Source organism: Copidosoma floridanum, unplaced genomic scaffold (assembly GCF_036245765.1).
Source record: "Copidosoma floridanum isolate Cflo_tuat_1 unplaced genomic scaffold, Cflo_Japanese_pri ptg000034l, whole genome shotgun sequence".
Taxonomy (NCBI): Eukaryota; Metazoa; Arthropoda; class Insecta; order Hymenoptera; family Encyrtidae; genus Copidosoma; species Copidosoma floridanum.
The window spans coordinates 8,272,471-8,296,633 of NW_028321911.1; the positions used below are offsets into that span (position 1 = coordinate 8,272,471).

At 33.9% G+C, this 24,163-nt stretch overlaps 1 protein-coding gene and 1 pseudogene across 1 annotated transcript in view; both read left to right on the forward strand.

The window, feature by feature from the left end:
• Positions 1–24,163, forward strand: part of LOC106637006 (CUE domain-containing protein 1) — a 158,174-nt gene that overhangs the window by 105,346 nt on the left and 28,665 nt on the right. The window lies entirely within an intron of this gene.
• LOC149373261 (uncharacterized) lies at positions 8,831–10,852 on the forward strand (annotated as a pseudogene).

A 24,163-nucleotide genomic window follows, 5' to 3' on the forward strand; every position in this document is an offset into this window, starting at 1 on the left:
AGTAATGTATTTGCCAAACTTTTCATGTCCACATATAGACAAGGGAGCTACGTTCATACCTATAGACATATATACTGCCTTTACTATACACAATTAGTACTCGCACACCAAATGCACACAAGTTCGTACGTTTTGTTTACGCGAGCATTTATTACATATATTTATAACCGAATTTCAGGCCAGTACAGGTGCCCGCGTGTCAGCCCAAAGTTTTTTTACAAACCTACTTACACGTATAGATATACCTATTGCGCAGTAACAGCTTTCACTCTCTCTCCTCCTTACTCGCTTTACCTTTGCTCTCGGCTTGCTTCGGCTGGCCCCATTGGCTCGCCCCCTTTACTCGTCTATTCTTTCATTTTCTCATGCTAGTTCTACCTATATTGCGAGAAATAGAGCAGTGAAGTGGGGGATCTCACTCTACGGTCGTTTTTTTCCGATGTTAGGTGCAGACTTTTCTTGGTACATGTAAAGTTCCATGTATTCAATATACTATACCAGTAGCAATGTTAACTAATGTATAAGGGGTAAAAAAATTTTACGAAGGTGTGCCATTTGCGATAAGACTTTATTGTAGAATTTATTTACTATCCGAAAATCGTCAAACCTGCCATAATTTTGCCAATTGTTTTTTCAGAATAAGTGATATTAGAAAATAAAGTTGTGGTACCTATCAGGTTTAATAAGGTCATGGGAAGGGGAGAATGACCTTTTTTTCGTCAGACAACAGGGACGTTCTAGATCTTGGCTTGGGGAGTGACGTTGTAAAAACTGACATAATTTTGCGACATGATCACAATGTTTTTCTTCTACCTCCAGTGGCTGTGAATTGTACCCATAAATGTACAGTATAGTGCCGATACTGCTGGCTGGCGAGCAGTTTGCCGAGCTGACCTCTATACTATATAATTCAGCCGACGCGTGCATACATGTATACATATGCATACAGCAACAGCTACTGTATAGCTATTACTTTTTCTTACTGGTAACAAGTCTAACTACATGGAGAGAAATCCGTAGCAGGAATACTAAAATAAAATATTCTGATCGTCGTCAAGGGCGTGCATGCACGTACAATCATATGGAAATGTATCCGTAGTGTCTGCATAATAGTATGTGACGCCGTACAGCGTCTGCTCTACCACGCGAGAGCAGACTCAGCAGACAGAGCTCAGCTCAGCTATACTACTATATATACATGCAGTGGTTGCTCCCTTAGAGAATATATACATGGAGGAAGCATTGTATGCTCTGACCGCGAGACGAGATGAGAGAGACAAAAGACAAATAGCAGTACAACCTTTCTCTCTCTTACACGCCTCTGATTGGTTGGCCCCCTTCCGTATATATAGGTATAGTCGTATCCACGAGTGGCGGTCGTGGGGGAAAAGAGCAGATATATGTATCCTAAGATCTGATCAAAAAAAACTTATACATTACCAGAGGATATAGAATATATCCTCTTTAAGTATAGAAGGCCAAAGCGGAATTCTGAGCAATACACACTAAAACAATAATCTTCCATTACAACATAATTAAAACAACAAAATTTGAATAAAAATTTTCAATTTTAATTAAAGCCCTCATACCTGGTTAAACCGTTCATGTATGGCTAATGACTCAGTTGGAATGTTTGTCTTCGATAACTGAGCGGTCAAGAATGCTCGATTAGCTTCTGCGCTCTGGGCTTCGAATCTGACCTATGCTTTTTTTTTTTTTTTCAGGTATACATTTTCATAATACTTGTTTTATTACATTTCGTTTGTTTATAATTTTTATGTATTTTTATAAATAAATTTATTTTATAAGATTTCACACTTAAATAATAAGATTTAAAAAACTACTCTTGGCTAATGCCAACAAAATACTAAGGCGAGCATAAATTCAATATTATACTATTGCAATACGTCGTATAATTTATTTTTTATTGGCATTACTCAATGGAAACCGACGGGAAGGTGGCAGTATTTTTCATTAGGATAGGATACATGCAGGATAAAGGGCACATTAGATATTAGAACCCCAATAAATCCGTATCGATCAATGCAGTAAATAATTAAACAAATAATATTAACACTTGTAATAATAATAATATACAAAAAGTATTTACACATTTTTGCATTAGTATTTTACTGGCATTAGCCAAGAGTAGTTTTTTAAATCTTATTATTAAAGTGTGAAATCTTATAAAATAAATTTATTTATAAAAATACATACAAATTATAAACAAACGAAACGTAATAAAACAAGTATTATAAAAATGTATGCCTGAAAAAAAAAAAAAAAACCATAGGTCAGATTCGAAGCACAGAGCGCAAAAGCTAATCGAGCATTCTTGACCGCTCAGCTATCGAAGACAAACATTCCAACTGAGTCATTAGCCATACATGAACTGTTTAACCAGGTATGAGGGCTTTAATTAAAATTGGAAATTTTTATTTAAATTTTGTTGTTTTAATTATGTTGTAATGGAAGATTATTGTTTTAGTGTGTATTGCTCGGAATTCCGCTTTGGCCTTCTATACTTAAAGAGGATATATTTTATATTCTCTGGTAATGTATAAGTTCTTTTTCGTCAAAGCTTAGGTTACATATATCTGCTCTGTTCCCCCACGACCGCCACTCGTGGATACGACTATACCTATATATACGGAAGGGGGCCAACCAATCAGAGGTGTGTAAGAGAGAGAAAGGTTGTACTGCTATTTGTCTTTTGTCTCTCTCATCTCGTCTCACGGCCGGAGCATACAATGCTTCCTCCATGTATATATTCTCTAAGGTTGCTCCTCACTGCACATAAGGTAAATGTTTCTATTCGTGGATTTTGTCCCTATTCATGGATCATGAAAACTCATGTATTTGTTATACAACATATTAGATAAAAAATTTGTGGTAATTGTACATTTTATTAATCTTTATGAATTTACAAGAAAAGTTTCATTGTACATACGACAAATGACCAATTTTAAATATAATTTCATAAAGGGGCCCAAAGTTAAACATAATCTATCTTTAGTACTGTAAATTAATTATTGTACCAAACTTCAACAAGTAATTCATGCGATTCTAATGAACAAATAAACGTTAAAATTATATCCGTCAAATGCAATAGTGTTATACGAAACTAAAAAACTTTAATTGTCTTGAAATATTATACTGAATTTATGTTTTTAAGAAAGTTTCATTAATAGGAACATAATTCTGAAACAATTGGTACAATGTTTTATAATCATATATATTTTGTTTTTATGAATAATCTTTCATAATCATAATTTTATAAACGAAGTAACTCAATAATTAAGAACCATACTTAAAACTTAAAATAATAATGGTATATTCATAGCTTACCAGTAAAAACTGTAATTTCTACTATTCAAGCTCACAATTAAGAAAAAAAATGTAAGAAACACGTATGATGAAATTTATGTTCATACTAGAGATATTTACCTTACTGAACGTGTGCTATACAGATTTCTTTCTGTTTTCCTCTTATCAGCTGTTATTTTTTTTATTTTATTATTATTATTTACTTTTTTTTTGCAAACAATGTATACTTACATATTTGACAGTAAATTGTTAGATATTTGTCCCAGAAATATGTGTGTGACTATGTGGATGGGTGGAGTTGTGGGCACGCGCGTATGCTTTGGTATGTAAATGTATGTGTGTATCTATGGACGTTATTAGAACAATTAATGTCGGATAATGCTTCGCTGCTACATAAATTTAACAGCTTTTGTCAGGGGTCCCGAGACTCCTCACGCTTGTTTTGAATGGTGCTTCATCACACAACAACATGCGCATGTGACCCGCATGATGACTCATCACATAACAACATGCCTTGCGTGACCCAAATAATGATGCATACACACACTTACACTGGTTGAATATCACAACGGTTATCTTTCAATGCGCACACTTGACTAGTTTTATAGTTTTCAAGGACAACGTCTACGTGATCCGTAGTTGGCTTGCGGGCTCCCTATAGAAACAAATGCCAATAAAAGGGTACAAGGACCACAGCGGAGAGTTCAGTTTGCTTCTGGTCTCAGACCATAGTGGAACTTGTGTCGCTGATTCCGGTACTTCTACACAAAATCAAAGGTATTTACACTTCTGTTTATCCTTCCGCAACTTATTGGGCTGATCCGTATTTAAGTAATAGCGTTATTAGCTCGTCTGAGAACTAAGTCATTATCTCTACAACTTTTCGGTAAGGGAAGAAAAGACTCTTTTAAGGACTCTCTGGTGTGGTTTTCCCCAAGGGCTTCAAAGGATTGACTTTAACAGACTTTCCAAAAGTTAAATGGCTCTGTGGATTTATGGGCCTTTTTTGCAAATGCGATAAGAGCAAAGAATAAGGAAATAATGGGAGTGAGAGAAGTATCATCAAAAATAAGTAAAATAATGTATAAGTGTACTACACTTTTTCAAATACATCAGGCTATCAGTGCAACTGATTTACTATATTGAAAGAAACCACATAACCTTACCACGTGGCAAACTACATGGTATTATCACACGTGGTTTCCCCAGTAGTTTTTGTCTAAAAAATGCGCCTTTTGTACCATACATCGTTAATTTGACATTGTTTCTCACCTCTCAAATTAGATTTATTCCACGCAATGCTGCTTGCATGGAATAGAATATTATTAGCAATGCCCTACCTGAGCGTAATAACATAACCATTTTTCCTTATTCTTTTGACTTAATCTGGTGGTGAAACGTTAGAACAATCACGGTGGCTATTCCAAAGTAGCAAAAATGTGACATCACGTTATGGCTTTTTTTTGTCTTTTTAACTGACATGAAAAAAACAACAAGATTTCTTAAAAATTCTAACGTTAATCCATAGCAACAAATTGTTTTTGGCTCGAAGTAATGGTTTATATCTACATTATTTTCGTTACGACGGATGTAAATAGGATAAGCTGAGTGTCGATTGAAAAATAGTGATCGTAGTGTTTGCAAATACTGAAAGAGATACTTGTTATTTTTTTTATGTAGAAAGTCTTGTTAAAATATCAATAGGAAACTCATATGACGATGATCAAAAAAAATATTATATTAAATCTATATTTAGCTTAATATTCTAATATTATTGTTACTTAATTCTACGGTGGCTGTTTATCACATACTTTCATTCAGTTTATATGAATATTTTTTACAGAATTATATCAATCATTGTTAAAAGAATAACGAATAACTGTAATCAAGTGCATTAGTCAAAAGTATAGTATCGCGAAGAAATATCAAACACATTAACGCTTACCTATTGCTTGCGTAAAAACCACGCAGAGACAACGCTGCTTTTTAAATAATTATTTGAACATTGAAAAAACTGTAGCTGCTGTACACTACGATACTACCATAAGTGAGAGGTTATAATTCTCACAAGAACGTCGTCCTCAAATCTCGTCAGTATGATTCGCAAGCAACACCTTGCGCAGAAAACAATATTGCATGAACTTATTTATTTTCTTTTACTTTTAATTTGATCGATGGTTAAAAATATTTGAACTTATATTGTTTTTTTTTTTTTTTTTTTTTTTTTTTTTTTTTCAATTTAAAAATGTAACCAGCCATTGTATCGTGAAAAATCGTGATCTCTACAAACGATTCCCCAACATCATACAACGAATTTATTCAATATTGACCTTTTAAAAACATCTCAAGGTAAAAAAAAAGTTTAGGGTATTGCTACTACAGATTTACTTCTGCATGTGACCTAATCTGACCGGTCTGTTTCACATAAGTCTGTTAAATGCAAGTATTAGACGTGTTTGTGTATGGCTTTCATGATTTCAATGGTTAATACGTCATACTAAAGAGTTCACTTTTCATCAAGAACGAAACGAATCAATTCCTATTTATTTCATTTTTTTAGAAGGCATTTAATAGAATAATTCTTGTTCTACGCTAAACTGTCGTGTATACTTTTTAAATAATATGTTGGTTGATGACTTTTTTTTTTTTTTTTTAGAACTGAGTGTCCTGATTTCTTGATTAGTCCGTCTGTAACCTCTAATTCACCTAACTGAATGCTTAACGAAACAAAATATACAAAATTGATGCTCGTGTGCTCAAATCTTTGAGTTGGATAGGAATAGGAAGAGATCTTATTAAAGAAACACATGTTACAGTTGATTTAAAATTAATACTGTTTACTCTTTTTTCAAACTTTAACAACTAAGAATTAGAAAGTGTGGGTTGCAAGGTATTAGAAATATAATACGAATCAACACGCGGCTTAATTGCTTTTTAATTGATACTAACTTAACGATGTCAACGGTACGATTGGTGAACGTAAACTGAACTTTTAAGCTTGAGCAGAGTTAGCCACTGTTTGTCTAACAGTGTTATACGCTAATAATATACTTACTTAAAGATTTACATAAGATGGCTGGTTCGGTTCACTTCGCTTATTAGCAAGTATCTCTCATAAATAGCGTGATGAGACTATTGAGAGGAAACAAATTAAAGGCACTGAATTCAAAAGCATAGAATGATTTTTTAACTCTGTGTATAGGTGTATCATTCTTGCTTGCGCATCTAATGTATAAAAAAAAATTCATGCGAGTATGAGCTGTGTTTGTGGTTAAATTCATTAACACGCTACGCTAAAGAGTCTAGCTATTAATCAAGGGTAAAACGAGTTAATTTCTCTTTATTTAATATTTATTTCATCTGCTTAACACCTAGCTCATAATTGAATCGACTTGGAATCCAACAGTAGCTTAGTTAGATGTATTGTAAATTCAGAGTTCGAACAAGAATTCATTTATTAAGAAACAAATTAAAATAATGAATTCGTCTGTTTCATGCGTAGCTTTTAATAAATTGTCTGAGAATTTAGCAATGACTAATTTAGATGAATCATTATTTTAGAGTGAAAACAAAACTTGTAGAATATTAACCTAATCAAAAATGACCTGTTACTCATAGTTAGAAATGCAATGTACAATGCGCTTGGAGTACTGTTTAATTTCACTTATTTTTTTGCGTAAATGAAAACAATTGTAGTGGTATGCTACCAAGAATCAAAAATTTAAGCCTAGCTACAGTTGACGTGACTGAAAGGTAATAGTTCCATTTTTCTAAGCGTGGAACAACGTAAGCTTTAATTTACCTACGTCTCTGACCTTCTAAGCTTATAAATTTTTGTATCCTCATCTTAGTGAGTTACCGTTTTCTTCATGCGATTTTTTTGCTTATGTATATAAGTATTTATCTTACTATTATATAAAGAGACAGCTGTCATAGGCTATTAAAATTAACGATAACTTTAATAGAAAAGTTCTTGTGCAATTTATAAAAACTAACCGCAAAACGGCTCTGAAAGAGGGTTTTAACTTCTGATTGCTAGTGGGCGAGTGGTTATATTTTCAATGTTACTTTACATTGTTTGAGCCGCTTCCGCAATGATTTTTATGGAGTGACTTTAATAAGTAAAAGTTAATAGTATGCTACAGTAATGTGTGACACGTACATCAGCACATAGTTGATGTCAAGTGATAACACATCTCACGAAATTTCATATCTTATGAAATTTTGATCGTTCCTAAATGTATATGGCGTGGAAAAAACCTTCAATCTTACTAATATATGAAGCAAAGTCGCTAAAACCGTTGTAATCGCTAACCGCGAAAACTACTCAACCGATCTGACTGAAATTTTGCATGCTGATACTTGACACTTCCTGGATGGTTTTCGTAAAGTATTTATCTTGAAAAAATTAACAATAATAGCAATAAATAAGCTCATAGTCTTGCAAAATACGCTAGCTTTTCACTTTAGTTTGGTAGGATCCGCTAGGTAGTGTAGAAGTAAAATCGAAGCTACCTGCAATAGAAGTAGGAGATTATGCGAGAGATCAGCTTTTCATTATAACCCTGATGAAAGTAATCACTAACATTTGCCAGATTTTAAAATAGGTAGGATAATATGTATTCTTATTCTGTGGCAATAAAAATGAAGAGGTTAAGCTCCGAGACTTTGTTGTTCTGGTAATTGGCAATAATAATTAACAAATAAACTACATGGATTTCGAACGTAAATATATTTAAAAAAATGGTTTTTAGTCTGGGAAGTGTCAAGAATAGATGTAAAATTTTAAACTGAAAACATTTTACATAATTTATCAACATTCTACGGTGTTCCATTAAGTGAGTTTCGGGCGAAGTTGAAACGGGAGGACCGCTAGTCTTTTTGTAATTATAATGGTGTGTTGATTCTGTTACTCGGCATTTGTTTGGAATATCTATACTGAGATTACTATATCATCGCACCAATTTTCCAGCAAAGGTCGTTTTTGAAGTAGTTATTCATCCTTAACCCACCGACATTAATTGATTTTAGAAAAACAACAATTAAATGTGATTATTTTTAATCCAAATATGTTTGATAATAGTGTCAAAAACATGACCTGTAAATAGAACCACGATAATTTCATGAAACTATTAAAATTTTTTAATAATATCTATTTTGGCTACCATCCATGAAAAAATATATTAAAATTGTAATGTTTTCCTAACTGTACAGGCAACTCTTTTTTACTTAATATAATATTCCTATGGCAATATGAAATAGTAGGGTCAATCGCCCAATACATATATATGAAGAACAACCAGTAGATGAACGATTCAGAAATAAAATTATATTAAAAATGTTTTAACAATGATTAAAATCTTTTTCTATCTTATTGAAAATGTAAGATTTCAACGTTTAAATTAAAAATCATGCATTAATTAAATTTTTCTTATCTCGTGCCCAAAAAATACAGTAGTTGGACGTCTTCCTGGAGTGAGGTTTTTTTCTGGTCGCAAGTAAGATGGCGTATGTAAAAGTAAGAGTTTTTGTTGACAGTTGAGTAATTTATCAAGAGATTAGTAAGGTATGTTGTAGATCATTCGATTTGTAAAGTGATTTTACACTTTCTGATGCAGTTTATAGTACTAGAAACTATAAAGTAATTACGTAATCTTCGTCCATCTATTGGATTGAAATTCATGACCTTTATCCAATAGATGAACGTATCTGTTTGTATGCAATAGTCGTACATTGTACATGATGTACCTATTCGAAAACATTATTTATATACACTGTAGTAATAAATATGTGAATCTACAGAATTTTATTATGTTTTAGATGCCGATAGATACCAAGTGACTGTATAAACTACACAATTATTCAGCTGAAAATTTGGAAAATGCCATCCGAAGAGTTTGAATTGGAGACATTTTTGGAAAAGTCTCAGAAAAGACAACAACACCGAAACCGACATTTTTTCATAGATTTAAAGTAAATTTTCATAAATTTAAGAAAAATCGATTGAAAAAATGGATTCTTGATAAAGCTTGGCTTGGCTTGGCTTTCCCATGTCTCCAGATACAGTGTAAATTTCTGTGCAAAATGTCTTGAATGAATAGGGATGAGAGACTGCATTAAAAAAAAATTATGAATCTAGAGAAAAAAGGTTGAATTTATTTTTGAAGAGGCATCCTGAAATAAAAAAAAAGAATGCTGAAGTTTTATCGAGAGGTCGTGCATCTGTCACCGAAAAAAAGTTGAAAGCATGGCTCAGAAAAGTAAAAACTTACTTGGAAGAGGAAAATTTAATAGGCGTTCTGGGCCGACCAAACAGTACATGGAACGGAGATGAAACTAGTCATCAACTGAATCCTTGGAGTGGACGTCTACTTGGACTAAGAAATGAAAAAAAATTAATGAAATGTCGCTAGTCATGACAATGAAATCAATAACAGTTTTGTTCTCTTTCTCTACTACAGGTTCTGTTATACCCCCAATGTTTATGTTACCGTATAAAAGAATCCCAACGCATTTGTCAAAATTAATTCCACTGGATTGAACAGTTGGGTGCTCAGAATCAGGTTATATAGTATCAAGTACCTTTTATTAGTATACTGCCAATGTGTTCTACACATAGTGTGTAGAAAATAATGTGACATTTCCTATTATTTATTATCTGGACGGACGCAAGTCTCACTTATCATTAGAATTAAGTCATTTTTGCAGAAAAAAGTCAATTATTTTAGTTGCACTTTTTCTTAACTATACACACATCATTCAGCCATGTAATGTATCGATATTTAAGGCAGTAAAGTGTAAATGAAAAGCAACAGTTTTAAAATACAAACAGAAAAAGCAAACATCTCTGACAAAGGCTAAGTTTGCACCTTTGTTTAAAAAGCTTTTGACCAACTAAATCATAAATCTATAAAAAATGGCTTTAGAATGTTTGGTTTGTATCCATTAAACGAAGATGCCATTGACTATGATTAATGCATATCTCATAGAAGACAACCAATCAATTTGTCGAGGTCAGCTGAGTTGACTCATAGACTGCTATTAACTTATGATGATTTGTTTTTAACAAATGAATTTCTCGAAACATGCCTTGATTAAGTAAAATTCAACATTTATTCAATGTAGACAAAAAAGTGATACATGAGGCGTTTCACGCGAAACGTCCCAGGCCCGTTACGCGAGCGCTATAAGTCACTGTTTTCAGCTCATTTTCTTGGCCTTATTACAGTCCTAAATAAATGTTGCAAATAGCATTTTCGATGTGTTTTTCAGTCAGCTTTCCGATGGTGTGGTTAGATTTCCGAAAAAATTTCATTTTTACTGAAAAAAAACACAAAACATGCTATATCTCAAAAAAGGCATTTTTAATATTTTTTTTGATAGGCTAGATGGAAATCTGAGGTTTTTTTTTTCAGTGAAAACGTCTTTTTGCACAAAAATTCGAGTAAAACAATACCAAAGAGTAGACGTTCGGCCGTCTGAACGCGTGCCGAGACCCGGCGCGGTGCCGCCGCACTGGGCCTAAATTAACTATGAATATTACTAATTTATCTCATAAATTGTTTTTTTAATTTCAATGTTTTATCATTGATTGGAATGACAGCATGGAATTGCAAAGTACCTGGTATTAATTTTGCTTTATCAAATCAAGATTTAAGTTTAGTTTTACATATTTCATAATACTCTTTACTCAAATAAAAAACTTTTATTTCCTTGCAATAATTCTTTGCCCAGTCGTACAAGTTTTCTGCTGTTAAAATTCGGTTATTAGAGGAAACTTAAAAACTTGCACGTCTTGCACCTCTCTTCAAGTTGGCTCCAATACCGTCACACGCTCCCTTTCCATGAGCAGTAGCAAAAAATTGCCATTCACAATCAGTTTTGAAATCTTTTTTGAGGAAAAGTATGTTTCTAAAATTGCTCTTATTTTTGAAATGTTGACTGGCCCCATCAGTTATGTAAAAAATTTTCTTCACTACAAACTTGGATCTCAAATAATTAATTATAACTTTTTGATACTCATACACAGCAATTGTATCATGATTTAGGTCATCGGAAGTAACAGCAATACCGATTTGTTTAAGCTCATCTTTTTCTTTATAATAAATTACAACTGTAAAAATGGAAGCTTGGTTATTGTTCCAATGAAAAGATTGGGTTGAGTTCTGTATAACAAACGCATAATTTTTCAAAAAATTACAAGTTACAATAAATTCTCTACTTTTAAGATCTTTTTTCAGTTGATTAATAAAAAGTGATTGTTTCGTAGCAAAATAATCATGAGTTTTGAGTTTTAATAATTTTTCTTCTAGGAAGTCAACAAAATCATGAAAATTCAAAGTATGTGTAGCAATGGTATATCTGTCTGTTTAAAACCACGATTCATATTCAATTTCAAAAATATTATGTTTTTCAAAACATTCTAGAAGATGTGGACGTAACGTTGACATACTGGGACAATCTAGACACTCTGCGCTTAAGAAACATTTTTCAATACAGTTACTGCACACTACTGCTTTAATACAGTCGTGATAGTTTTTAAAAGGCAGCTCAGTATTCTGCGTTAAATGTTCCAGATCTATAGCTTCAAAAATTGGTTTAAAATTTTCATGATGTACGCATACGCATACATTATGTGTACCGCTAGTTCCAGCTAAAATGCAGTGTAATGGTCGTAAGTGTGAAAATTTAGTATACCCTTTTTTATAATCACTATACTCTTTTTGAAATAAGCAATAAATTTCATTAATGTTTCGAAGCAGTAATCTTTTCTGAACATGTTTTCGTTCACCGTTTTCCTGCTTGACAGATACGAAATCTTTCATACCTGGCATTAATCGACTTAAATAGTCCCTTTCATAAAAATTCTTAACTAAAACTATCAGTTGTTCTGAAAGAGAATTACCTTTTCGTTTAGGCGGTATTGAGAGTACGCCGCTTTTTTCTTCTAATATTCTCGCTGCTCGAACTTCTCTCTCACTGCAACCAAACTCTCTTATCAAATCATTACGACTCCAAAAATCAGGAGCAAGAGTTAGTAACTGTATTACTCTTGCTTTTTTGTAGACTCTGAAAACTTTTTTTTTATTTTTTCGAGAATTACAACTGCTGCTTTGTGATACTCATTTCCACGTTCAAATTTCAATTTTTTCCATCATCATTATCTACATCAAATTTCCGCTTATAAATTAAACGACGATAATTTGCGCAGATTTTTTAGTTTTCTTGGACAAACGGGTAAATATTTCTCATTGAATTTGGGAGAGAAATTAAATCCTTAGAAGATAAGTGATCGATAAGTTTTAAAGGATTAATACATCTTTTAGTTTTCGTGAATAAACGATTGTTACAATTGCTTAAAGTGTTAGATTGACTTTTTCAAAACAATCAAGTATAAATGCCCTTATACAATGGCGTATTTAAGAAATCCTGTTTTACATATTAAGTGTCAGTTTATGATTTTAGCAAATACGCCATTCACAGCAAGTTGAATAAGTTAAAATATGCAAGGCAATTATTATGAATTTAGAACTAAAATACGCTGTATGTTCAGACGGTTCTTTTAATTCTACCTGAAAATCGTATAAAAAATCAAAGATTCTATTTTAATTATACAATAAATTCTATTTTAATTACACTATATTAAGTAATACCGTGTGAGCATACTTCATTGTTCAATAAATAATTAAATGTTACAAAACTAATAATATTAGTTCACTTACGTGGAGCGCGGCGTGGCGCCAGCCTTTGGGGTGCGTTCAGACGGCTGAACGTCTACTCTTGGGTATTATTTGACTCAAATTTTTCAGTGACAGTACACTGTGCAAAATAATGTTTTCAATGTAAAAAAACCTCAGATTTCCATCCAGCCTATCAAAAAAAATATTGAAAATGCCTTTTTTGAGATATAGCATATTTTGTGTTTTTTTTCAGTGAAAATGAAATTTTTTCGGGAATCTAACCACGCCATCGGAAAGCTGACTAAAAAATACATCGAAAATGCTATTTGCAACATTTTTTTAGGATAGGAATAAGGCCAAGAAAATAAGCTGAAAACAGTGACTTATAGTGCTCGCGTGACGGGCCTGGGACGTTTTGCGTGAAACGCCTCACATGTGATGATTCCGTTTACTTGTTATGGGAAAAATGTGTAGATAATTTAGACTTATCGGCAGTAGAAAATGCATAGCAATCGATTGACAATTCCATAGCTTCCCATCCCAAGAAGTACTCGCTAATGAGTCAGAAAATTAATATCATTTAAATAAGGACAAAAATGACAGTATTAATGATTTGTATAATGTGACTGGCACTCAAAAGAATTATCACATGACAATATCTGATTATACACAGGTAATCGTAGATAAAGACATTAATCTGAAAGATTTAAATATCCTCGACATACCTATTGTTGATATCTGTGATATATATAACCCTGATTCCTACAGTAATAATTCTAGTATTAATCGATATAATATTAAGCAAACAAATGAGTTGCATAAAGTGTATGAGTTGTATATGCATGAACAGAAACGTAAAGCAAAAGATGTGATCGTTGAAAATATGATTGGCATGAATGAAAGTGTCATGGAAGAACACAAAAATCAAGCTAGTCAGGATTAATTCGTAAGTGTAACTGACGTGAACACTGAAATAGTATCAAAAGAATGTGAAAATTATAGTCACGTTCAGACACAATGATTATTTAATAATTTAAACGAAAAACGAAGTATGGATGGTACTTACTTTTGTTAGATTTAATTATTAATTATTTCTCTGATCTATTTACATAATCTGAAATTACAATATTTTTTTTTATATTCTTTCAATACATGGAATAAACACTTTTTATGGCCAGCAAGCGTAACTAGTGTGAACACTTCCCCGAAAGGCAAGTACATCAACAACTTCCTTGCGTTTTAATAGGCTACAAAATGAGAAACTATCAACCGTTATTGAAGAGGGAGAAAGAAAAAAAGGAATTAGAAAAACAAAAAAAACCTTTAAGAAAGAAACATAAAAAAAAGAAGAAAATGAACTTAAAAGCAGAAAATTAAAGAAGAAAGAGAAATTAAAAAACAACAGGCAAAGCTAAAAGAAGACGAATGAAAGAAAAAAAAGAAATAGCTAAAGAACGCGAAAACAAATGTTTTCTTTCTGTTAAGTAGTCAAGTAAAACTTTAAACGTAGTAAATAACAAAATAAAATGTTATACTAATACAGAGCCGTTTAAATTAATCAATTTAAATATTCAAATAGATACACTTGTTAATTTATGTATCCATAAGTAAATTTTTGTACAGGAATTGACACAATAAGGTCCCTATTTTATCTTTTTATAACAGTAATATTTATTATAATAGATTTTCAATTGTCAAAATATGATTTTGTTCATCGTTTATTTACTGGACGTACACCGTCCAGCTACTGGAATTTTCGTTCATCTAATGGGGTTGAAGGAAATTTTTTAAATTTTTTTGTACTGTAAGGTATTTTCCAATGCTTGGATTTATTTTCATTTTAAAGCTTACATCTTTTTGAAGACGGCAACTATGTTTTTTCGGTGAAAAATATCATATTATTTATTTGCGATAGAGGGAAAAACCGAGATCTCCCTAATCATTCATCTCTTGGGTAGTTGACCCTACATCAGTTTTTTTTTTAAGTTTATGGCTTAATTATTTTTTCATCGAATCATATTTACATTTTAACAGCGATTGATTTTCTATTACTATTATTTTTGTTTTTTTTTTAAGAGAGAGACAGAACTGACTTAGCAGCTGACTGAAAAATGATAATAAAATAAAAACTTCTTTAATTTGAATTGTATTAATTAATGATAAAAAAAGTCTGTATGATTTTTTTAAGTACGATTTGCTTTGACTCATTTCATATTAACATACCTTTTTTGTCTTAATTTTTATGTATCAATGTTATCTGGGTGGGATTATTGAAATTATAGTCGTCTTACGTCTATGTTAGGCCCATTATTGTCTTTATACGCCTGTAGCCTGTAGTGCTTACTAATTAGAGCGTCTATCTTGGTCATCAGATCATCGCTAACTACTGTTTACTTTTTTGTTGTTACGGATAGACGTGCGCATAGGCGTATAACAAGTGTCTAATAAAGGCTAACCAAAAAATTTTTTATACGAAACTATTTCTTTATTTGCCAGCACACAAAAACTCTGCCCAGCTTATTCAAAAAACCAATAATTTTAGTTATGTTATTTTTTATAAAAAAATTATTTATTACATACAGTTAATAATGAAAATTAGTAGAAGCTATATATTTAACAGCAAATAAATCTTAAAATTGGTTTAGGTATTCAAATTTTCCTGACATTCCAACTTAAAGTATTAAAAACATTACTGTTAGACAAATAAAAGTATAAGACCTTAAGTTTTGTTATTTGTTATTCAATACATATCCTCAACAGCGTCAAACGGTTCCACTACCATGTTTGACTACATCCTCCATTTTAATCACGGCATAGAATAGTTTAATATGCTTACAATTTAAAAGATAGGTATAACCAACTAACAATACTAATCACTCAAATATTATAAGATGCTACGAACTCTACGTTCTGTATCCTTTTTTTCCGCTTCCTTTCTATATTTGTTTTTTTTGTCGCATTTGAAAATTGACGTTTTTAATACATAAATGCTTCTATTTATTACGCGAAATTTTATTTGCTGCATTGTATCATTAAAAAGACTATACAAATCTTGGATTAACAACATACTTATTAAAAATACATACATTCTAAATACATTTTATTACCATAATTCAATTCCATGCAATGTAATTGAGGATGAAAAACAAAAAATTGTAAACAATCTATCACGAATAAAAAAGCTCTGCCAGTAAAGTAGCAAAAAGCTCTGTCAGGATCTATTCTTTCACGTTTTTTTGTGAAGATTCAAGCCCAGAAAAATCAAGAAAGTGTAAGATCATTCCACTACTGTCGTCCAAGGCAAAGCCCAGAATAAAAACGACAATCTAAGGCTTCTTTACTTCTGGATGCATCTATACAATTGTTTAACTTATACATAATTTTAAACTCTAATTGAAAAATTGATATTCTGAGTATGATTCGGTAGTGAAAAGTGATTGTTTCAGATTGACTATAATAAACTGTATTGTGGCTGATGTGGCTGAGCTTTACCAGCTCGGGGTAATTTGAATAAAATTAGTGAATTATAATTACCCCAATAACAAAAGAGGACTGATTTAGATGAGAAAACAACTATTTATTTTTAGACTATTTCACAAATGTTCAAGTGTAGCTCAATATAAAAGACGTCGAGCGTCGAGCCTCTTTGTTATCATTATAAAAAAAAAAAAAAATGCTAACTGAGAAATAGTAGTCTGAAAATAGAATATAACTATTTGAAAACTCTTACCAAATTCTATTTTCAAAACAGTAGTAAAAAAACAAGTGGCCAAATTCGTGCTAAACACTTTGTCTTGCATCTGAGGCACGACTAATCTATGAGGTGCCAGAGCAAAATTTTGATTTTATTTCTGTTTAATATCCAACTTAGTTGATATATAAATAATTTACCTTTGAATGAAAAATAACAAACTCTAATGCTGCAAAATAGTTTTTCAGCTATTTTAAAACGTTGTTATTTACTGCACTAAAACAACACTGTAGACAAAATTGATCAATACAAACAAATGTTTTGCAGTAAAAGTTTTATCTTAAAATGTGATGTTCAAAAATAGATAGCATAAAACAATTTTCTGTCAATTTAGAAACATTTTTTGACGATTAAATCGTTGAGAAGGTACTTAACAGAAAAACTTTATTCTCAAAACAACTTTTGTTATAAAGGCTGAGTTGTAAAATTTGAATTTATTTTTGTACCAAGCAAAGAACTTTTTTTTCATTGTTTTCGTACATATTTAACATGATAAAGCGTCTGTATTTTATATCACAGAAAAATGTGTTATAAAAAAAGTTAATTTTCCTGCTGAATCAAACGTTATTATCAATTGAAAATTTTGTTTTTTTTAATACACCTGCACAATGTCATATGTATGGTATATTTGAAGCTTGTTTATGATGAATGCATTGTAATAAAAAGTAAATTCAATATGGCCGATCCAATATGTTGGATAAAAATTAATCGATTTCCTAAATCTCATTGAAAAACGTTACTTAGGGGCTTTTGAGGTCGCTGATTACGAATCTGCTACCGCAATTTGCAATTATAGCATATCCAACATAGTGGATTAAAATTTACCAAGTTCTTGAATCTCATTCAAAATTATTACTTTTAGGTTTTTAAGGTCGCTAATTTTAATTCTGTAATATTGTATTGAACAAATTTAAAATAGTAGATCTTACATAGTGGATCAGAATTAATAATAAGTGTCTAACAGTGATTTTAATGGTGTTACTATCCATTGATTCTCAAAAATTGAAACAATTAAAATAAATGATTAATCAAATTACAAGCTGCAAAAATCTGTAAACTTTGTGCCATAAGCTCTAAAATTCATCTGAGCCTTCTAACTAGGGTGAGTTAAAATTGTTAATTTATTTATATCATACCTTTTGATGAAATAATTAGACAAATATTTATTGACAGTGTTGATGACGGTATGGGGTGGAGTCGGGAATCACCGGAATAAAACAATGAAACACACAAAGTTATGTTAAAGAAAATGGTTGTATTATTACCAATGTTGTATACAAACGTTTGGGCGCCATATCCACCTTGTTTGCTCGCAGCCCGTGAACATCTGCCTTGCTCTCGCGAGATTGTCGCGCCGCCGCGTTCGCATCTCCTCCCTTCGTCTCATTTTGTGAATTCCGCCCGTTTCTGGTACGCTTCGATGTTAGCGCGCCGCGACCTATCAGTAACGAAGAAGCAACCACCAAATTCAAAGTGAAACAGTTGACACTACAGCCATAACTAATTGCTTGCGTATCATCGAGACTACTTTTCAGCCTAAATGGCCCCAAAATCTTAGTCTGTGCACGCTAGTTCGACCGTTAGTACAACCGGAACTTCACGCTCCTATCGAGGTCTCTAATATCAAACAGTGGCTCGACGGCCGCGAGCATCTTGCGCCAACAAGTCGCCTGGACCAATCCACGCAAACAGTCGACATATACGTCGTGAGCCCCCGATTTTCTTCATCGTTGCCTGACTACATTCAGCTCATCATGATGCTCAGCTGCCGATTACGTATACATTGGTATACCTTAACTCACACACTCTTTCTTCGCGTATTTAACTCACCACTCTTGCTCGCCGACTTCTGCCCGTTACAGACAGCAAATTGTAATATAATTTACTCTAGAATTCAGAGTTATTTTATTCATATATTAATTTCAAAAGATCCTTATGACCACAAAGGACCGATATAACTTATAAGTATAAATAATCTAACTCTATAGTGTCAATTATCTTGATTTTTCTTGGGTAAATTACACAGATAAGAGCATTTAATATTACTTTCTATAACTGTAGGTCTATTAGTTTCGTCTAGTGAAAAGCAAGTCGTGATTTGTGGTGAAACTTTTTCTTGTAAGACAAGGCCTTTTAAAGTTGCTCCCTGTAGTACAGATTTTCTTCGTACCAGAACAACTATCGCGTATTTAGGTATAAATAAGTATTGTATAAATAAAGGGTTGTAAATGAGACGTATGTTTAATAATATTGTAGTTAGTACATGAATCGAAAGTAAAAATCACGCATTGAACTCTATGTGAAAATTCCTAGTACAACATTTTCTCGCCTTATTAATTTTAATGTTGAAATTATGCAATTTTTCCACACACAATATTATGTTAGAGACTACATTGAAAACTCAAAGATGAAATCTGAAGTAAAAATTAAATGTAAAAACTAAAGTTCAAATTTTAACATACATAATCTATAAAGAAATTGTACATGTATTTAACACGAATTCCACTAAATGTTGACGTTGAAATCCTCGACAAATTTTGAAATCATATAGAGGCACTGTTAAATACTTTTTGATGTAGAGGCGAAGTTCAACTTAGTCTTCAATTTTATCTTGGAGGTGTAGGTAAAATCCACCTTTGTCCAATGTAGTTTATCGGCATGAATAAAAGTGTAAGATACACCATGAGACTTTTTATGTTAGACTCCAGAATCTTAAAACGACTACAGTTTGTGTAGACTTCAGTACGTATACTAGGAAAGTTCTGACCTACCTTCTCCCTTCCCTCTAGGGAAGATCTGTAGCATGAGGCTTCTGGAGGGGGAAGATATAGCGTGAGGGTTCTGGCTCACAGAGGGGAGAGTTGTAGCGTAAGAGTATGGGGCTCCCCCCTCCGAGTGGGTGGCTGCCGCGGAGAGGAAGTCACGTGCAGGTGAGAGGTCGCGGGTCAGCCATGCTGTTGCACGAGCTTATCCGCGCTCTCCTCTTCTTCTAGTGTCGGCTTGTTCCCAAGACGAGCTTTGGGGTGGGACCATTAACCTATACGCATGAAATGTACACATGCGTACGCCCATGTATATATGATGTATTATTTACCTTTGCAGTAGTCGGAAGTATACTGGCAGCCAGGTGAAAAGCTTTTTGTGCTTAGAAGTCAGCATCTTACCTGAAGTAGCTGAGTAAGTTTCTTAACAAGGGTGTGGATGAAAAAATTAACATCAATAAATGTTTTGTGTTGTTAAATATACAAATATTGAATATGAAATGAGAAGATAAAAATTTTTTTATTACATGTTATGTTTCTTATATTTTTTTTATTTCTTACATTAGAACGATAAATATCTTGTAACGAGGCAAAATGGCCTCTATATTCCAAAATGCTCTCGCTGATGAAACGTGTATACAAAGAGCATTAATTTGGCGCTTCTCCGAACTGTTTATTTTTCGGGAGCTGTATACACGCTGAGAGGAGGGGACGAGGACGCCAACGGACAAACAGTTGAGATGCAGAGACACAGCAACGCCAGCAGAAAAGGACAAGGAAAGTGCGAACGCGACTACCGAGATATAGCAGCTGCTATGTATGAGAGTGACTGCGAGAGGAGATACGTGGCGGCAGCAGTGGCGGCGGCCATTGCTTGAGCAAGAGATCGTGAGTGAGTCGGAAGTAGAGCCTCGAACTGCACGCTTAAGCGCGAGCAGTGAGAGCTTCGGTGACTTGACGGGTTTTCGTGGCGAGAGTTGAGAGAGAGAGAGAGTTTTCGAGAAGGTGCGTTGAGTGTTGAGAGAAGAGAGAGAAGTGTACGTGCGAGACGAGAAGCTGCTGTGTTCTCCCAGGACGACGAGGTCTCCAGGTCGAGGACTACGGCCGCTGAGAGAAGAAGCAGAGAGAGAAGAGTTGAGAGAGAGAGAGAGAAGAGAAAGGGTGAAGCCGCAGGACGAACGACCCGCTCGAGGACACCGGACGACATCACGCCGGGTTGGACTCGCCGACGTTTTGACTAGGAGGTGAGGCTAGAGAGAGAAAGAGAAGTAGTGTGTAGCGTAGACCGTGCGAGAGAGAGATTGTAGTGTAGACAGTGAGAGAGAGAGAGAGAGAGTTTGGGTTGACGAGACGAGGTTTATGAGAGACCGCGAGGTGCATGGGAGGGCCGCCATTTTTCGTGCGTGTTGTCGTGTATTAAGATAGTCAAGATAGATAGTAGAGTAGAGAGAGAGTAAGAGAAAGAGTGTATAGTCGAGCAGAGAGAGAGAGAAAGAGAGAGAGCGAAAGAGTGTATAACAGTGTGAGAGATTGGGAACGGAGTGTGAGTGTGTGCGTAGTAGTGTGGGTCGAGGATAAGCAGGAGCCCCTCCTGGTCCCGGACCAGCAGGACGTGGTGAACGAGCGCTCGCGGCTTGCGGGGTGCGAGGCGAAGTCGCTGCAGCGCTGTCCAGAAGACGAGGTGAAGCGTTGTGTCGTGTATTGTGAAAGGAGATACTGTGTATTAGTGTTAAGTGTGTTAAATAAAGAAATAGTGAAAGGTATTAATTTTTTGTGTGTAAATTAATAGTTTTTCCCGTAGAACAAGAGAACTCCCGCGCCTATCCCCCTTTTTCAGGAGCAGAAACCCAAGAGGTGAGAGGGACAACGGTGACGAACGCGATCGAGATTTGCTAGCGCTGCGTCGGCGCCGCGTTTTACAAAAAACTAATAGATAATATAAAACTAATAGATCTCATATGCTCAATTTTATTGATTTATTCCTCATAATTATTATTCTAAATGATAGAAGTAAACTTATTATAAAGAAAACCACCCAATCCACTGTTAAATCGCTACTTGTATTTAGCGGTCTTATGATGTCTATAGTATATTTTTTGATATATTTTACACTTATCAGATCTTGTCACTTTCTTTTTCCTATAACCAATAACTTTTTTTCTTATAAAACACGCACCGCATTCATAAGTAATATTTTCAAATCTCAAAAAGTTTTTATCTTCTTTGCTAATAATAGCTTTCCTATCAAAATCATAATATTTAATGATTATCTTAGTGTTGGTATCACTGTCTATCACTAATTAAAATGTTTCTATCACTAACGCAATCAACATTATTACAGACAATATCTTTCTTTTTTTTATTTAGGCTAGCTATAGTGTCACTATCACTGTCAACATCAAAATCACTTTGACTTTTTACTCCTTCAGTTTTATTTTTCTGTATTTCACAGTTTGTAATATTTTCGGAATCACTACTATTTACTCCATTTTTCTGGTTTTTTGATGGAATATATATGGGTGGGTATTCACCTGGTTTTACTTAAGCCAACTTTCCTGGTACATATTGTATTCCAAAATCTGTAACAATAAGTCTCCTTTTTTTTTTTATTGGTATTTAAAAGGACAATTTTTAGTTATCACACATTTTGCCACTTTTTTAATCTCCAGTATATAAGACTGCTTTATAAATACTTTTTGAACGAGGAGCGGCGTTGGCTCAGTGGTAAGTGTGCTTGTTACTGATACAACGCAGTTCTAGGGGTCGTGGGTTCGATTCCCGGTGAATGCAGATTTTTTCAAAAACTGTTTTCATCGGGAAAAGTTCCTATGTAACCCCGGCTATTTTGGGGCGGGTTTTTCCGTGGAATTTTCCTTCAGAGTAATTCCAGGGTTTTTTCCGTGCCCCACAGGTTCTCGGGCCTGGGTAAATGCGAAACAGTGTCAGGGCTCTATAGGTAGGGATTAGCGGACCCGATGCCAGGCGTCGGGGAGGGATCGCTGGCCTTACGGGCGAGGAGTGGCCCCTGAAACACGGGGCTTCTCCGGGAATGCTAATTAGCCTGGATCCGATGCTTCGGCAGAGAGCGCCGGCTTAACTGGCGAGGAGTGGACGTCCTGGAATAATGGAGTCTTCTCCGGGGAAAGTGGTATACAGTGGTGAGTGGACCCGATGCACCATCGGTGCAGAGAGTGTCAGCTTAACTGGTAAGGTGTTCCACCAGAGATACTCACACTGTGCCCATGGATTCAGGGAGGAGGCGAGGAAAAAGGTTTAGAGATGAGTGTGGCAATACACCCCCACACATAGGTGGTGAGTGGGTGGCCCTCGCGACTAGGCCAAGTAGGCTGCCGTGGTAACCCGGTATAAAAAAAAAAAAAAAAAATGGTTTTTGAACTGGTCGATAAAAAATATACATTGGCGCTGTTGGAAAGTTAGGAGAGAACTAGTAGTCCTTTGAAAGATTTTTGGTCTGAAGAAAACTGATAACTATGCTTCGTCTTTTATACAACACTTTTACTTCTACAATCTTGGCATTGTATGTATGTCTACGTCGTAGTAGGGACGTACCAGTTTAATTGGTCAGTTACAAGCAGACGTTGATAATTTTTTTCACTACAGAATTATTTTCATAAGGTTATAAATATTGGTAAATACTGATCCAAAGACTCTCAACATTTCAACAAGACTGCTTTTTTCTTTACACATGCTCTTTTTCTAACGCTTTTATTGTTTTATTCTTACAGTAATGTTGCAGCAGTACTCTTATTTCAAAAATATATTTTCTCGTATAATCAATGAAACACTTATAAATATGAGAGTAAAAATTTTAATTTTTTTTATTTTTAAATTACTATACATCGACTTTATATCAAGGATAGCTAATTTGTTCAGCCTTAGTCTTTTTTAATATACTTTTTTTTTATAGCTATAGCATTCTCTAGAGCACAATATGCTGATTTAAAAGTGACAAACACTCTTTAAAGTTGTAAATGACCCTGAGGGGGGAGAGAATAGTCCTTTAGTTCTTATTTATTATCTTCTATTTATTGTGCATCGGATTTAATGAATCATATACCTTTTGAGGGTATACCTTAACGAAGCCATTACGGTTTTTTAAGTCCTTTAACATAAATTACGTCATCCTCTTGAATAATAGATTGAAAAGTGACGATTAAATGTTCATAAGGCACTTCTCCAGAGTCCCAAAGGAGACCATGGTAATTACGTTCTAACCATCGATTTTCACCTTTATTTTCAGGCTTTAGCTGATCCCAGGAGTGAGGGGGAGGCATGAAAAGAAATACTGTTGGTGTAAAACCTTCTTCCAGTAAAAGTAGAATTGCTACCTCTTCAAAAATGAATTCGTTACATGTAGTCTTAAAGTCTTGAATATCAATCACGTATTTAGCCATCGTCAAGCTAGTACTTTTTTTCGTTGGCGTAGAACTTTCTCTGCAAGATAAGTATTTAGATACTTGGTTTTCTGCAGTTCTTGCTCGTAAAAGCCACCAGAGATTGTCTGCTGCTGATAATCCTCCAAATGATAAGTAAACGGCTTTGTTGGTGCTACTTGGGTTACAGTAAAAATTTCTGTCGACCAGTTAGGCGTATAACCATTTTCAAAGACTTGTTTAGCATTA